Raw genomic sequence first — 11,378 nt, forward strand, 5'->3', positions numbered from 1 at the left:
TCCTTCCTCCTTTTTGACCTACACTTCCACTCATTCAATGAGATGGGAAGGTATATTTCCACAGCTTTCCTCAACTTTCCTCAATATCTGCCAGATCTGGGCTGCAAAATTCCACAGGACCACAGATGCAGAGAACTCTAACCCAGAAACATTTAATGCTCTCATCTAGTTGTCATCTGCAATTCTAAAGACCAAGTCAGGCTGTTTACCACATATTGCATCGCGACTCTCCTTAATTTCTGCATGGGGTGACACAGACCATTATAAAAAGTCTTATGAGTTTAAACTCATTGACATGTTCAAAAGAACCCTGAAACCCAGCCTATCAAGTTTGAATGAATATGTTATAGAATAGATAGACAGATCTGCAGTTGAATAGACAGGAACAGTTTTAAAAAGAAAAATAGAAATGATCTATTAGAAAAGATAGAAAAGACTGAAATTAGAGAGTTATTTGTTAAGAACCTGAAGAATACAGTAATAAATACTATAGCCATCCTGCCTCAATAAATTGGTCATAAATAATCAGTACATACTAACCTTTTCTGGTAGGATCAACTCCTCCTTCTCCCAAAAGTAGGGAGATTATACCTCATATACCCTGTTTCCCTGAAAATAAGACCCAACCGGAAAATAAGCCCTAGCATGATTTTTCAGGATGCTCATAATATAAGCCCAACCCCAAAAATAAGCCCCAGTTAAGATCATCAGCAGACGGAGGCATTTAGTACTATATTTTTCCCCCCAAATAAGACCTAACCGGAAAATAAGCCATAGTGTGTCTTTTGGAGCAAAAATTAATATAAGAACCGGTCTTATTTGGGGGGGAAACACAGTATGTATGATTTCTCTCATGCAAACTTTGCTGTTCTTAATACATTACTTCTGCAAAATAAAGTTTACCAAAAAAAATGTTATTAGTTTTTGTTAGTTTTTACACAAAAATCCTACTCCAAATAAAGTTTTGTAGTATCGATAATACCTCATGCAAAAATTAAAGGTAACGGTATTATGTTGTTGAATTGAAATCCCAGGTTGGATTTTTATTTTTTTTGCTCTAAATTCTAAAATAATGTAAGAATTCTAGAGACATAGGAACATATTAAAAAATATATCAGTATTACAATTGCACATTCAAACAAATTTGTGCAGCAGAATTCTTGTTCTCTATTCCCAGAAGAATTTTGCTAGATACATGCTACAAGGAATTCATAACTACTTTAGCAGTCTGGGTCTACAGTTATTCATTCTGAGGACGTACCATGAATGCAAATGAGACCACAATCATTGTGCATTCTAACTCATCTCCAGTTACTTATTAAACGACCATGTCATTTAATAAGTAATTTTCCTGAATTGACTAGTGAAAGTATTAGGAAAAATTCCAGATATATGTCCATATATCACATGCTAGCGATATACTTAAGGAAATCAGGGATAAGATTCTTACACCTTTGCAACAGGCTTTGAGATTTCCCACTTTTGGGGTGGAAAGTTTCTACATGTCTCTTTTTACGTTATCAGATTAGCTGAGTTTCAAGCAAGTGACTTTGTCAGAACCAGCTCTCACTGGTGTTATTGCTGGCTACATCCATGTTTAGGGAAACATGACTGTTTCAAAGTTGGCATAACCACCGGGCACAAATGTTTTCACCGTTCTGTCACCCCAATCATTTCTTCCCCATCTTTAAAGAGATGTTATTGCATTATGCAAATTTTGGAGAAAACCTAGGGGTTTTTTTTATGGTCATGAAACAATTCCCACATAAACAATTTAAGACTCTCCCTCTTTCTCTTTCTTTTGCACATCAATGTGTATATTGTGGAGAACTCAATTTTGGGGTTTACAGGAAGACAAACAAGCATATAAAGCACTCCAAAACTATTAGGGGTAATCTGAAAGGAAATAATGCAAGAGATACTACTATCAGAGGCACATTCTCAACATCCTTTGTTTCCACCAGTCACCAAATTATGGGCTTACTTTTCATGCTAGTCAATTCGCTTCAATTAAAAAACACTGTTAAAGGAAAACGCTTCGTAAGGCCAAAGGTAACCATAAGCTGTTGTCTTTCAGTCCAATAAACACTAATTTTATCACAATTTCAGGATATACATACACACACATTAGAGCTGCTTTAAATGAAATCTGCTAGTAATTTGAATTAGTATGCGGTTTTAGCTTTAATGAAGCATTTCTTTTTCAGAAAAGCATGTTGTAGAAATGGAATTCCACATGCTGTAGTCCAAAGTTGAAAAATAAGGAAATTTTTTGTCTCTTAATTTTTAGGCCTCCAGATCCTTGGCGATTTCCAATCTTTCCGTCAAATGTTTGGCTCTCATCAAGTTCCATTATGGCATTTATTTTTATTTTGTTTATGTCTCACTAGTTGTCTCCCACTTCTCTCTGGAATTTGAGTGTTATTTATTTATAGACAACTGCACAACAGTCATTTCTATCCAAAATTAATAGTGAAGGTAATAATTTAATGAAACTCTTTTTTGTGTATCATTTCTACATTCATCTGCAAAAGACCAATCTATACTTTGTTGTTTTTGCATATTTTTAAAAAATTTCACTAAAAAGCAATGACCATTTTTACAAAGCTTTGTCTGAATGAATGTAGATAAGAATTGGAAACTTTTGAATGAATTGACCATGGTCTCTTGCTGCGACGGCTGGAGGGGTTAGGAGTGGGGGGCACCGTTTTTCGGTGGTTCTCTTCCTTCCTCTCTGACCGATCGCAGACGGTGTTGGCGGGGGGGGGGAAATCGACCGCGAGGCGCCTCTTATGTGGGGTGCCACAGGGGTCGGTTCTCTCGCCCCTCTTGTTCAACATCTATATAAAGCCGCGGGGTGAGATCATCCGTGGTTTTGGGGTAAGGTGTCATCTGTACGCTGACGACAGGCAGCTGTACATTTCCACCCCAAACCACCCCAGCGAAGCCGTTGAAGTGATGTCCCGGTGCCTGGAGGCCGTACAGGTCTGGATGGGGAAAAACAGGCTCCAGCTCAACCCAGCCAAGACCGAGTGGCTGTGGATGCCGGCATCCCAGTACAATCAGCTGAAGCCATCGCTGACTGTTGGGGGGCGAGTCTTTGGCCCCCACGGAGAAGGTTCGTAATCTAGGCATCCTTCTGGATGCACAGCTGTCGTTAGAAGAACATATGACAGCCGTCGCCAGAGGAGCTTTTTATCAGGTTCGCCTGATACGCCAGTTACGTCCCTTCTTGGACTGGGATTCCCTATGCACAGTCACTCACGCCCTCGTCACTTCCCGCCTAGATTACTGCAACGCTGTTTACATGGGGCTCCCCTTGAAGAGTACCCGGAGGCTTCAACTAGTCCAAAATGCAGCCGCGCGGATAATTGAGGGAGTGGCTCGAAGCTCCCATATAACACCTATCCTGCGCAGGCTGCACTGGTTTTGGTTGCCTTCCGGGTGCAATTCAAGGTGTTGGTTCTCACCTTTAAAGCGCTCCATGGCTTAGGACCGGGTTACTTACGGGACCGTCTGCTGCTACCGGTGGCCTCCCATCGACCAGTGTGCTCCCACAGAGAGGGTCTCCTCAGGGTGCCGTCGGCCAGACAATGTCGACTAGCGACCCCCAGGGGGAGGGCCTTCTCTGCGGGGGCTCCAGCCCTCTGGAACGAGCTACCCCCAGGGATACGCCAACTCCCTGACCTCCGGGCCTTCCGGCGTGAGTTGAAGACTCTTTTATTTCATCGTGCAGGACTGGCCTAATAGTTTTTTAATGGGGTTTTTTAAATAGTTTTTAGAATTTTCAGCCTATTTAAATTGATCTTTTAAATTTGTTTTTAATTTTTATATTTGTCGTTCTTAGTTGGCTGTAAACCGCCCTGAATCCTTCGGGAGAAGGGCGGTATAGAAATTGAAATAATAAATAAATAAATGGCTGTAGAACAAAACGAACATTTACAGATTTCAGTACAGAGCTTACTGTCTTATAACTGTTACAGTTGCCTACTATTAGCAAAACCAGGAGCTATGCACTTAGGAAAAGTAGCAAAATCATATAAAACAGAACAGAACACACCTTTTTTAATACACATGCATATTGTAAGTGTATTGTAATCTTCATTTCTGGTAAAGAATTGTGCCATAAGATTGATGCTATCTTCTATGATATCCATTTTCTTTTCATTGTGCTTACATATGATCCTACTGAAACTTGAAATGAGCACACGAGATCTCAAATCACCTAAGAGCTGAGCTATTCATCACTGAATCCACACAGCGGACCAGCCAAGTTCAGGATAAGGAACAGACTCTGGAGACACATAGTTCAGAGAAATCAGCAAAAGATTTTCACAAAATTATGCATCAGGAGCTTGGAAAAGTGATGCCCTAATTCACTAACTTGATATGCAAATTAAATGAGACTTTTTAACGCCAGACAAAATCTTACTATACATTCTTCTTTTAATTGTCCTTTGCATGTACAGTTTTCTGCATACCAAAAGCTAGCACATCAGGTAGAATAATATTAAGACCACCTGATTAATTTTTAATGTTCAATATATTTTGATTACAGGTATGGGACATACATAATCCTGGGAGGGTTTCTCAATAATGCTAATTCTCCATACATAAAACAAGAATCACATGGTTTTTGTACCAAGCTTGCTGACAAAACTGAAAAAAATTTAAAAAGCCATGCTATTTCATGACCATTCCATTTCACAACAATTCCATTTCACAATTATATGTGATCTTGTATATTGTATTGTATATACAAGATCATATATAATTGTACGTTGACTATAGTTATTTCCATGAAGCAGTTGGATAAACTTTGAGTAGCTAAGTTTACAACTGATGATGTACAAGGATAAGCATTTGTGATATGGTTGGGAACTAACGAATGCATTTGTGAGTGGATGGAAGTTAATCAAGGAGAGAAGCAACCTAGAACTAAGAAATTTCCTGACAGTGAGAACAATTAACCAATAGAATGGCTTGCCTTCAGAAGTTATGGGTGCTCCATTACTTGAAGCTTTAAAAAAGAGACTGGACAGCCATTTGTCTGAAACATTTGTCTGAAATAGTATAGGGACTTCTGTTTGAGCAGACAGTTGGGCTGCTAGACTGTCTCCAAGGTCCCATCCAATACTGTTATTCTGTTCTGATAAGCTCCATATAGATTCATTCCATTCCTAGGTGGAAATGTGTATTGTTTAGGAAAAAAATGAGGTCATCCGATGGAAAGGCCTTCCACATATACAAACCCATTAAATTCAACGAAGATTACAAACGAGCAGCTTTGGGAGTTTATATATCCATTGTGTTAAAGGCAAAGAAAAATAATTGGCTCAGAGGTTTTCTCCTTGTCACCTTGCACTGTGTAGTCTTGAGAAACATATTTCTGCTTCACTCAACCAGTTATTTCACAATAGTCACCCCAATTTCCCAGAAGCTTTCTAATTTAAAAGATGTCATCTAACTTCAGAGCATCCTTGATTGGGATTACTTTGCATAGCCCACAGCCTCACCCCCTTCCCCAAACAAACCAACTTAAGTGCCCATCACTCACATCATCTTTCAAGATTTGAACAATGGGCCCTATCCAATAAAATGAATTTCAGTGTGGAGAAAAGCAAAGCTTTACATTTAAGCAGGAAAGATCAAAGGTATAAGTACAAATTAGATGAGACCAGGCTCAAAAACAGAAACTGTGAAAGGGACCTTGGAGTCCTACTGGGTGATCATTTGAGTATGAGCCAGCTATGTGCAACAGCAGCCAAAAAAACCTAATACAATCCTGGGCTGTATAAACAGAGTCATAGAATCAAGATCACGTGAAGTATTCGTGCTGCTTTACAAAACCCTAGTAAGACCACAGCTGGAATACTGCACCCAATTTTGGTCACCATACTACAAAAAAGATGTTGAGACTTTGGAGAAAGTTCAGAGAAGAGCAACTAAGATGATCGAAGGCCTGGAGACTAAGAACAGCTGCAGGTTTTGGGTCTGGCTAGTCTAAAGAAAAGAAGAATTGGGGTGACATGATAGCAGTATTCCAGTATTTAAGGGGCTGCCACAAAGAAGAGGGGGGGGTCAAATTATTCTCCAAAGCACCAGAGGGCAGGACAAGAAACAATGGTTGGAAACTGATCAAAGAACAGAATATATAATTTTTTGTTTTATTGGCCAAGTGTGATTGGACACACAAGGAAGTTGTCTTGGTGCATATGCTCTCAGTGTACATAAAAGAAAAGATACGTTCATCAATGTACAACACTTACAACACTTAATGATAGTCATAGGGTACAAATTTAACACTTAATGATAGTCATAGGCTACAAATAAGCAATCAGGAAACAATATCAGTATTGTAAGGATACAAGCAACCAAGTTACAGTCATAAGTGGAAGGAGATGGGTGACGGGAACGATAAGATTAACAGTAGTGCAGATTGACACTGTCAAAAACAGTTTGACAGTGTTGAGGGAATTATTTGTTTAGCAGAGTGATGGTGTTTGGGAAAAAACAGTTCTTGTGTCTAGTTGTTCTGGTATGCAGTGCTCTATAGCGTTGTTTTGAGGGTAGGAGTTGAAATAGTTTATGTCCAGGATGTGAGGGGTCTGTAAATATTTTCACAGCCCTCTTTTTGAGAGAAAGAGAGAAGCAACCTGGAATTAAGGAGAAACTTCCTAACAGTGAGAACAATTAACCAGTGGAACAGCTTGCCTCCAGAAATCATGGGCACTCCATCACTGAAGGTTTTAAAGAAGAGACTGGACAGTCACTTGTCTGAAATGGTACAGGTTCTCCCGCTTGAGCAGGGGGCTGGACTAGAAGACCTCCAAGGTCCCTCCCAGCCTCTATTCTATTCCCAGATGAAGAGCTGGGTCAAAATCACAACCCTGGTTTATTTCTCTCGTTAAGCCAAGCAAACCAGAACGGAAATCGGCTGTCCACGATGATGTTGGACCTTATCCAGGATTATTATAACGCATCTGCTTTAAAAAAAGAAAAGAGAAAGATTTCGACCTCTGGGGCGTTTAACCTTCCTGCAAAACTTGGTGAAGGCTGCTTCTCCCGTTCTTTTTCCCCCTTTCCAAGGAAGAGAAGCCGGGCGCTTTATCAATGGCAGGATGCACCGGTGCAAAACCTCCCCCCCACCTTTTCTTCCCTTCCTTCTTCCCGACGCGAGAAAGCAGCTAGAAACTCACCCCCGAAGCAACAAAGGGACTCTTCCTCCCCCCTCACACCCGCCTCGCTAACCAAGAAACAAAAGAGCGTGAAAGGGGCGGAAGGCGAGGGCGCACAGCCGGCTGCAAAACCCGCGCGGCGCGCGCCAAGCGAGGCGCTTCTCCTCCAAGCCTTACCCCGGCTTGCCACGGAGTCCGCGCCGCCTCTTTCCCAGGGAAGGTCCCGCGTCGGCTCCCCGGATGCCTTTCCTCCCCACAACGGTGACGAGCCGGGACCCTCCGCTCAGTCGGGGCGCTTGCTATCCGCTCGCCTTCCTCCTCCGACGGGCGGGTTCCCTCCTCGCCCTGCCGGCAAATCTGCGGGCAAGTCTGCCCCAAGTCGGCCGGGGTAGCGGAGGTCAGGCGTGAGGGGAGATGGAGAGCGAGAGAAAGCGCCGAGCCCCTCCTCCTCCTCGTCGTCCTCCTCCCTTGGCTGCCCCTACAAAGACGCCCCCGCGGTTCTCCCTCGCCGGATCCCCGCAGCCTTTCCCGCGGCGCGCGCCTCGACGGAGCTCCAGGAGCGGGGCAAAGCGCTGCTCAGGCCGGCTTGGCGCGCGGGGGAGAAAAAAAAAAAAAGGGGCTGCCTCGGGCTGAGAGAGTTGCAAAGTGCTGGCAAAAGTGAGTTGCCGCCTCCTCCTCCTCCTTTCCCTTTCTCTCTCTCTCCCTTGCTGATGTAAACGAAGGAGGGGGAGAGGCGGGGGAAGAGAGAGAGGGGGGGGGGAGGCGAGCCCCACCCCGCCACTTCGGTCGCTCTCGCTTCCCCCACCCCACCCCGCTCCTTCTCCTCCTCCTCCTCCTCCTCCTCCTCCATCTCCAGGGAGCAGCTAACAAGGGCCCTTCTGTTGCCTTTGTCCGAGGCGCTCGCGGGCCCAAACGCGCCCTCGCCTTCCCAGCGCTTGCGCGCCGGCGCTGCGCAAGGATGGGGGGGGGGCTGCCTGGAGGGCTTCTTTCTGAGGGAGCAAAAGCGCCCCTTTGACGCCGCCCTTGGGGATTCAGCGGGAAGCGCGCGCCGAAGCCGGGTGGGGTGTGGAAGACTTTTGGGATGGGAGAGAACATCTAGTGAGGGGGGGAAATGATTCAGCTATATAAAATACACGCATGAAGGCAAATAACCCCTATTTTATATATATAATGTCCCAGAATAAGGTTGCAGGATCCCATGTGGGTCAGTCACTGTGAAGAGAGGTAGAGAGAAGTTCCCTCACGATGGGTTCCAGCACAAGTTCAAAAGCTCAGAAGACAAAACCTCTGCTCCCAGTGACCGACCCAGGCTGGATCCTGCATAAAACAAAATTGGAAGTGAACTTGGAGGTCTTCTAAATAGTCCAACCCCCTGCTCAAGCAAGGGACCCTATACCATTCCAGGACTAGGTATCTTGTGAATCTCCCCACTCTTGACACCTCAGTAAATAGAATAGAATAGAATTCAATAGAATACAATTCTTTATTGGCCAAGTGTGACTGGACACACAAGGAATTTGTCTTTGGTGCATATGCTCTCAGTTTACATAAAAAGACAAGATATATGCCTCAAGAATCATGAGGTGCAACACTTAATGATAGTCATAGGGTACAAATAAGCAATCAGGAAACAATATCAATATAAATCGTAAGGAGACAAGCAACAAAGTTACAGTCATGCCATCATAAGTGGGAGGAGATGGGTGATAGGAACAATGAGAAGATTAATAGTAGTGCAGAGTTAGTAAATAGTTTGACAGTGTTGAGGGAATTTTTTGTTTAGAGAGTGATGGCCTTTGGGGAAAAAACTGTTCTTGTGTCTAGTTGTCTTGGTGTGCAGTGCTCTATAGCTTTGTTTTGAGGGTAGGAGTTGAAACAGTTTATGTCCAGGATGTGAGGGGTCTATAGATATTTTCACAGCCCTCTTTTTGACTCGTGCAGTATACAGGTTCTCAATGGAAGGCAGGTTGGTAGCCATTGTTTTTTCTGCAGTTCTAATTATCCTCTGAAGTCTGTATCTGTCTTGTTGGGTTGCAGAACCAAACCAGACAGTTATAGAGGTGCAGATGACAGACTCAATAATTCTTCTTTAGAACTGTATCAGCAGCTTTTGTCTGGCTTGCACACCACACAATGTGCCTGTTCATCTGAACACCTGCACCCGTCCCAGCCGGCATCCTGGAGCACCAGGAAAAGGTGAACATTGAGCTACTTGCAGCTGCTTCTTTTGTCCCTCGGTTTGCAAATGTGTGATCCACTCCTCTCACCAGATCCCAAGAGCCATGGCCTGGTCTGGGCAATCCTATCCAAAGGTAGCTTAGGGGCAGGGGCAGCCTAAAATTCAAAGACATCTAGGGCCAAGTTCAGAAGCAGAGGTAGGCTAGACTGGAAAGTCACACACAAATCTTAGAAGAAACCAATAGGAAGCTCCTTCCACGTTGTTGCCAAGAAAATGACACGAGTGTGTTGTACAAACTCAACAGGAGTCAAGATTAATTTACAGGAGACTTGGATTTTTTTTATGTTGACTTGTCACTATAATTATGTCCTTTATACCTACTTTTTAAAATAATTATTACTGTAGGTATCTCATCTATTTCCTTCTAATCTCACCACTTCTTTTCTTTATACATCTACATTATAACTGTCTGTGTTAACCCAAAATGATCGTTTCTGCATCTGATGGAAGTTGCTTCTGATAATCAAAATTTAGCTCCCAAAATAGTTTCACACTTACGCTGAACTTCAGCCCCTAAATTGAGGAGAGCTTTAGTTCCAGCCCCTATTAATGCCCTCCTCAGCTGTTTTGGAAGGGAAATACCATGTTTCCCCCAAAATAAGACCCTGTCTTATTATTATTATTTTTTTGGAACCCTGAAATAAGCGCTTGGCCTTATTACCATGCACTCAAAAGCCCATTTGGGCTTATTATCAGGGGATGTTTTTTTGGGGGGGAAACAGGGCAATAGTGAAATCAAAAATTTTTTACTACCAGTTCTGTGGCCATGACTTGGTGGGTGTGGTGTGGCTTGGTGGGCGTGGCAGGGGAAGGATACTGCAAAATCTCCATTCTTACCCCACTCCAAGGGAAGGATACTGCAAAATCCCCATTCCCTCTCCACTCCTGGGCGAAGGATATTGTAAAATCTCCATTCCCACCCGATTCGGGGACCAGCCAGTGATTATATTTGCCGGTTCTCTGAACTGCTCAAAATTTCCGCTACCGGTTCTCCAGAACCTGCTGTATTTCACCCCTGAAGCAGGGTATATACAATTCAACAGAATATTATTGCTGTTTCATGGGTGCAATCAAAGTCACAACCATATTCCTCTTTAGTTTTGTAGTGTCAGTTTTGTAGTGCCATTTGCCACCAGCTGTTGACTCCTCTTTTAACTAAAGTTCCATGACATTCTGATAATTTTGATTGATAATGTCTATAGGTAGTCCTTAACACATAACGATTCATTTAGTGGCCATTCAAACTTACAATGCACTGAAAAAAGTGACACGATTGCTTTTCACACTTATGACCATTGTGGCATCCCCATGGTCACGTGATCAAAATTGCGATGCTTGGCAACTGACTCATATTTATAACGGTTGCAGTGTTGTGGAGTCATGCGATCACCTTTTGCGATCTTCTGACAAACAAAGTCAATGGGGAAGCCAAATTTACTTAACATCTGTGTTAACATCTAACTTAACTGCATTAACTGGCAAGAGCGGTCGCAAAATGGGGCAACATTCAATTAACAATTGTCTCACTTACCAGTAAAAATTTTGGGAAAAATTGTGGCCCATCTAATACAGGTCAAGGACTACCGTGGGGATGCAGTGCTTAGAATGCGGAATTGCAGGCAAACTCTGTCGTGTCCCACTCCTCTGCTGACGGCCGGGTCAGAGAAATCCGAATCAGGCATGCCTCCGCAGCTCTGCCAAAGTCCCAGCAAAGTCCTCAGGGCAGGCAGGAGACCAGAAAGTGACTTCAGCAAGATATGTTTAGACTTTGCCTGACTCAGAGAATGCCAGAAAGCAGGTCCTTTATATAGGCCATGGGGTGTGGCTCCATGACTCAGCACTTATCCAGGCCTGCCCCTCCCTTCCTTCTGTTGCCTCCGTCTATCAAGTCTTCTGACGCGTGGGTCACTCCAGTCTGCAGCTGTTGGCAATTGACCTCCCTCAGGCTCACATGCTGTGGA

General features: G+C 43.4%; 1 protein-coding gene across 1 annotated transcript in view; it reads right to left on the minus strand.

Moving 5' to 3' along the window:
• Nucleotides 1-7,820, minus strand: part of CHST3 (carbohydrate sulfotransferase 3) — a 78,965-nt gene extending 71,145 nt beyond the window's left edge. Inside the window, exon 1 of the mRNA XM_058188501.1 lies at nucleotides 7,356-7,820. The gene's annotated coding sequence lies outside the window, so the exon portion shown is untranslated. The remainder of the gene's footprint in view (nucleotides 1-7,355) is intronic.
• Between the last annotated feature and the right edge of the window lie 3,558 nt (nucleotides 7,821-11,378).

Source organism: Ahaetulla prasina, chromosome 6 (genome assembly GCF_028640845.1).
Source record: "Ahaetulla prasina isolate Xishuangbanna chromosome 6, ASM2864084v1, whole genome shotgun sequence".
NCBI lineage: Eukaryota > Metazoa > Chordata > Lepidosauria > Squamata > Colubridae > Ahaetulla > Ahaetulla prasina.